The sequence below is a fragment of the Gracilinanus agilis genome, chromosome 3 (genome assembly GCF_016433145.1).
Source record: "Gracilinanus agilis isolate LMUSP501 chromosome 3, AgileGrace, whole genome shotgun sequence".
In the NCBI taxonomy this organism is placed as follows: Eukaryota; Metazoa; Chordata; class Mammalia; order Didelphimorphia; family Didelphidae; genus Gracilinanus; species Gracilinanus agilis.
In genome coordinates this window covers 216204629-216211065 of record NC_058132.1, presented here as the reverse complement: position 1 = coordinate 216211065, position 6437 = coordinate 216204629, and positions in this window count along the sequence as shown.

Sequence of the window (6437 nt, the reverse complement as noted above, 5' to 3'; positions counted from 1 at the left end):
TTATTGGTAGAGATGAAGGCCCTGCCTTGTGTAAGAGACATGTAGAACAGGCAAGAGGTGAGAGAGCTCTGGATGAGCTCCAGTATGTGAGGCCTGTTGTTGTGTGGCTCAAAGAGTGCCAAAATAGACATCTCTAGCCTCTTTGGCCCTCATTCTTCTCCATGGAAGACTTTCATTTTTGCCAGGAAGGGAAGCAGGAAGTTGGGGCCAGAAGTCATCAGAAGTTCTCCTCAGAGAAAAGGGCTGGATATTGGACTAGAAATATAACTAATAGTTCCTTTAAATATTACTAGTATGGTAGATATGATTGGGTTCCATCTAACTTCTGATCACTGTCATTTTACAAGGGAAGGAGAATCCAAACTGTATTCAAGACTTGACCTCTTCCCCACTTAATACCAGTTCCACAATGACCACACATATAGACAATTGCAAAGAAATCCAAAATCTTTGTACAGTTGGTGAACGTGTCTTCTCAGGCTTTCCCTAGGTGAGTGTCCCTCAGTTCTCTATAGCTGCTCATTAGAAAGTTCAATTAACTTTCCTAATTGTTGGTGGTGAATTGTTGTTTGCCCATTGTTTCAAAGACCAGAGATGTCATTAGGCAATTTTTGTGTGTGAATTAGACTTAAGTAAGGCAGAGGTGCACAAAGTTATCAGTCTCACTATTTCTTCTAGAGTCATAAAAGTCCAGTCTTCAATGTCTTCTTCAATGTCTGACCAATTTCTAGGTGCTCCATGGTGTCTGCTTTAACTACTTTTATGGTTCTTGAAACAAATTGTTCTCATCTGCTCCTTCCTCTGGGAGAAGTCTTATGTTTAGGATAGACATCTCTCTAACTTACTGATAGTTTGAGGCCTGGCAGTTATCCTCACCTGGTTTAGCCTTCCTGTCCAGGCAATTTTACCAAAGTGTGGCAGCTACACATGCTACAGCTTCTTGAAGACACAGGAGAGAGTTGGGTGAAAGGTAGATACCAGACATGGATAAGCAGCCCTAAAAAGGGCTTGGCAAGCTCTCATACCAGAGGTGCTAGTTCCCCTGAACACCCTCCTACATTCTCTGGTACTATTTTATAAACAAGAATCTCTCAGTTTCTCCTTTTTTTTTTTTTTTTTTTTTAACCTTTACCTTCCATCTTAGAATCAATACTGTGTATTGGTTCCAAGGCAGAAAAGTAGTAAGGGCTAAGCAACTGGAGTTAAGTGACTTGCCCAGGGTCACATAGCTAGAAAGTGTCTGAGGCCACATTTGAACCCAGGACCTTCCATCTCTAGGTCTGACTCTCAATCCACTGAGCTATTCAGCTGCCTCCTCTCAGTTTCTCCTTCAATTGGGAGATGGACTGAGTATGAGTAATTATATCACTTCCTACCTGCCAAGGCCTATATCTCCCTGAGTAACCTTACTTTCAAATTCCTTACTTTGGTTAGTTGATCCTGGCAAGGAACCCATATACTAAAAAATACTTTCCCCATAAATAATATTTTAGCAATAATAGAAGCTTTTTGGTTTCTGGTGGGATATGCTTATGCATACTTGCTAAGATGGTTGGTCATCACCAAGCTATGACTCATTTTTACCATCTCCTTCCAGGGACAGAAGGTCAATATAATCAAGTTCCAAAGGCTTGCAAGTACTTATGTGCTCCAAATATGTAGCATGAGTTGGTAATGTTTTCTTTCATATAAATCTGGCAGAAGGTTTATACTAACATCTTTAGTCATTTTAGGCCAGTAAAAGTTATTTCTTACCAACTCTACAGTCCTTTCTTGACCAATATGTCTAAGGTCATTATGCAAAGTATTCATAGCTACTGAGTGGTGCTTTAAGTAGCACCAGCTGCTTCCTAAAATGGCATTCCATTGCACAGCTCAAACTTGCCACTGACTCAGCAGTAAGCCACCTTTTGCAGTCTGGAACTTCACTTGAGTAGGATCATTACCTTGCTCTTTGGCTTTTATTACTTCTCTTAGTCTCTCATCAGCCATCTGTTCTTGCCTCTAATCATATCTTCAGACAACTTCAGCAATGAAGATTGATTTAATGTCACAGGGTTCACATATGCTTTTGGCAATACTGTCTGGTGGAAATCCTAAGCTTTCAACTATACTTCCACTCAAGTGTAGTCCAGGATCTTGGGTATCACAGATTGCTCTCATACCTTCTCCTGATACAATCACAATTCTTGTGTTCTGTGGAATTCTGGACAAATTATCTACATCCACATCAGTCTCGTCAGGCCTATAATGTATGCTGAAATAATAAATGGCTAATGCTACTACAAAGGTATCTACTGCCATTGCAGCTATCCTCCTTAGCCATCTGTCAACCTCATCACTTCGCTTCAGTGACAAATCCTAGGCATACTCTTGCCTGTCCAACCTGAGTCTCCCAGAATTATTCTTTTGGGGAACGTGGTTAACATCCAGAGAAAATGTCTAATTTGGACCTTAACTATATATTGTAGAAGGTATGGACTCCAACTTACCCAGAGATGGAGTGGAGTTCTTGGGTATAATAGTAACATTCAATATCTCTGCAGGAATGCCTCCCTTTGATTAGAAAAGTTCCTATCACTTTAAGTAGTTCTTCATCCTCAGAGGATGAACAAGTCTGAAATTTCCAGAAACAACTTGCTCTGAGAGTCCCAAAAGAGACTGGCTTTGAAGAGTCTCAAAGAGGAACTCCAAGGAATTGGTGAAGGCTAGAGCTAGTGTTCTCTCTCTCTCTCCCTTTCTCTGTCTCTCCATCTGTCTTGTCTGTCTGTCTCTGTCTGTCTGTCTCTCCATCTCTCTGTCTCTGTCTCTCTGCTTCTCTCTCTTACACAAACACACATACACATACACATAAACACACACAGGGGAGGGACCTCACTTCCACTCATACCATTGCTTTGGGACTGAAGACTACCTTCCTATGCATCTTTAGGGATTATCAGATTAGTCTAACATTTTCATTTCATGGATGAGATCACTTACAAGGGAGTGGCCAACTTTTGTTCAGCCAGTGATGTTGCCTCTTACAATTCAATCAAGAAAAATGCCTTCACACTTGAGATGACAAAGTGTTAACAAGTCTTTTCACTTTGTTAGTGTATTAACACAATATGCCTCATTATCTGTTATCTATAGCTTGCTTTCTAAACTTCTATGATTATGTAAACTAGGGTAAGATTGAAGATATCAAGTGGTTAGAAACCAATTACTCCTATCTACATATTTATTTGTTTATGCCTATATGTTATATAACATAAAATACCAGCATTTTCCAGGACAGGGATTTTATCTATATAATGCTATTTGGATAAAAATATATGATAATAATATTTACTTAGGATAGACCCATTAAACATTCAAATATTATTTGGCAAATCTGTGTAATGACTCTATTGGATTTGCTCTGAATGGAATGTAATAGAGCCACAAATTAGGCAGCTAGGTGGTCCAGCGGATACAGTGCAAGATCTGGAATCAGTTCAAATTTAGCCCTAGGCGCCTGCTAGCTTTTTAACTCTGGGCAATTCATAGAACAGTAGAACACTGACTACCTCATTTTTCTCATTTATAAAATAGAGTTAATAGTAGCACTTATCTCCCAGGGATATTGTAAGAATAAAAACTAAGATGGTATTAATAAAGTGCTTGCAAACCCTAAAGAACTACTTATATGCTTGTTATCACTATTATATTCAACATTCTTTCCTTCCTTCCTTCCTTTTCTTCCTTTGGGTTTCCTGATCTCACCAAAAGTTGGGAGTGAATTGGCTAATCAGCACAGAAGTTTTGACCCTCTTCATTTTTCTGACCTGAACTCAGTTTGGTGCAGACACCCTATTGATTTTAACTTTACAAATTCCTAAAGGCAAGCCTTAGAGCAGCAGGAACTCTATGTCAGCAACTATCATCATTTCTCAAATTTACCATGCCAATTCCTGATTCCTAGCATTCTCAAATTGTGTAATACACAAACTCTTCCGATTTCATAATACCTTCTCTTTCAGGGTTTCATTCACATGCCTCCTCTCAGTATCCCTTCCTAAACCGAGGCTCCTTTGGGCATGCTCAGTTCTAACATGAAGTTACCCTTGAGGGACCTTTTGAGTGATATATTCCCTCCCTTCCCCATCCCCCTACTGAGTAAGTTGTGGGGTGGGGTAGCCTCTTTTGATTGGCTGCCTTCATCCTTAACACTGAGACTGAGATATTCTGCTCTCTTATCTGCTGTGTCCAGCATGGCCTAGATGACTCTTTTCAGAATGGGCCAGGACTAGGAGTTTGAGTCATTGAGTCCTAGGAGCCAAGTTTGCAAATGAGATGGTACAGCCAGCTAGACTAGAATGGAAGCCCAGAGAAGCTAAGGTGCCTGTGACTCTAGCCACAGAGGGATTTGTAATGGAACTCTATGAGAACAAAACTAAACTATGAATTTAATCCCCTTTTCTCTATCAGAGACTGAGGTAGTGTGTGTGTATGTGGTAGGAAGGGGAAGAGGATTATGCCTTCCCCCAGTGTTAGGGGAGTAAGAATGCATATTTGTGATTATACCTTTTGAAGTAAATATTTCTATGTAAAAGCTAATCTGTTAATGGTTGAATGGAATTTGGTTGTAGAAGGCCACCCCTTAGACTTGACAGAACTCTATCAGTGAGGGCTGGAGCCATTAATAACATTTTTAGATACTCTGAACATGGTTTTTTTCTACTCTAGAAATAGCAGGCCTGGCTGTCAGGTGGTAGAAGATAGAGTTGATCTATTATAGATTTCTAGAGCACTGTCTCCGTTCACTCTCTACCTTGTATTATATTTATTGTTGCTCAGAGACACACCTTCCAGTTCATGACCTTTGGAGTAACAGACTCCAGATACAGAAGAACTTGGATATATCTGAGTACTTTGTTGAGCATCTCTCTCTCTTCTCCTCCTCTTCTCCCTCTCCTCTCCTCTCCTCTTCTCTCTCTCTTTCCTTCTGTTCCCCAAGCCCTTCCATCTTAGAATCAATTCTGTGTATGGGTCTCAAGACAGAAGGTAAGGGCGAAGTAATGGGAATAAAGTGACTTGCCCAGGGTCACATTGCTAGGAAATTGTCTGAGGTCAAATTTGAACCCAGAACCTCCTATCTCTAGGCTTGGCTCACAATCCACTGAGCCACCTATCTATTCTCTGAGCATAAATATATCTTTTGTTAGAACAGAAGCAAGGATAAATCCAGTCCAATAACGTTCCCAATCAGAGTCCCTTTTGTACATTAATAGTTCTCATTTTCCTTTCAGTTGTTATTCCTTCCTCACCAAGTACCCTCCAAACATGAACTCTGGATGTCCTGTCTCAGTTGCCATTTATTTGCATAGCCTTGCACAAGCACCTCTAAAGCATCATTTTGGCAACCATCTTATAGTACCTGAATATTATAGAATCTAAGAATTTAGAGCTGGAAGGGACATCATCTGGCAACTAGTCAATGCATATCCAAAAGAAATCTCCATTAATATATTTAACAAGTGATCATCTACTTTTTGCTTGAAGACCTCAGAGACAGAACCCATTACATTTCAAGGCAGCCCATTTCTCCTTCTGGATAGCTCTAGTTAAGATCTTTTTCAGTTTAGTTCAATTTACCCCTTTGTAATGTCTGTTTTTGGCTTCTAGTTCTACCCCCTTGGGCTAAATAGAACAAATCTAATCCCTCTTATACATGACAGCTCTTCAAAGATAGCTATGATATTTTGTTTTGGATCATTCTTAGCTCATCTTGGGTTCATTTTCTGGCTATCTTATTTTGGATAAGAAAGTTGTCTTTTGTCCTTGTAGCCATCTCTCCATTGTCCTCTTAGTAGGTATCTGACATGTCAATCTCAAAGATAAAAAAGCACATTTCTTTTCCTGTCCTATCTCCACTTATACTCCCTTAAAATGACATCTTTAAAATAATGTATTCCTAACATAAAACCAGCCAGGATAATATGCATTATATTAAAAGATTCCTTTCTCTATATTTTGAGAGGAGACCAGTTTTCCTCTATTTCAGTCCTGGGTCAGTTTTGTCCTTTACACATTTTAACACTTACCTATACATTATCTCATTTTATTCTCACAAAATATATAGGAGGTAGGTGCTATTATCATTTTTATTTTATAGATGAGTAAATAGAGGTTAAATAGAGAGTAAACAGAGGTGTGACCCAGGATCACACAGCTAGAAATGTCTGAATGGAGATCTGAACTCTAATCTTCATGACTTCAGGTCCAGTACCCTATCCAGTGGGCTGCCTAGCTGTGTGATTTGCATTTTTTGTTGAACTAGGAACCATTCTACAATTAAAGTTATTATAGAATTTGAGAGTTGGAAAGTACTTAGCAACCAGTTAGTCCAAAAGTAACACCCACTAAAAGATACAGGACAAGGAGTTGTCTGTTAGAGGGCAGCTGGGTGGCTC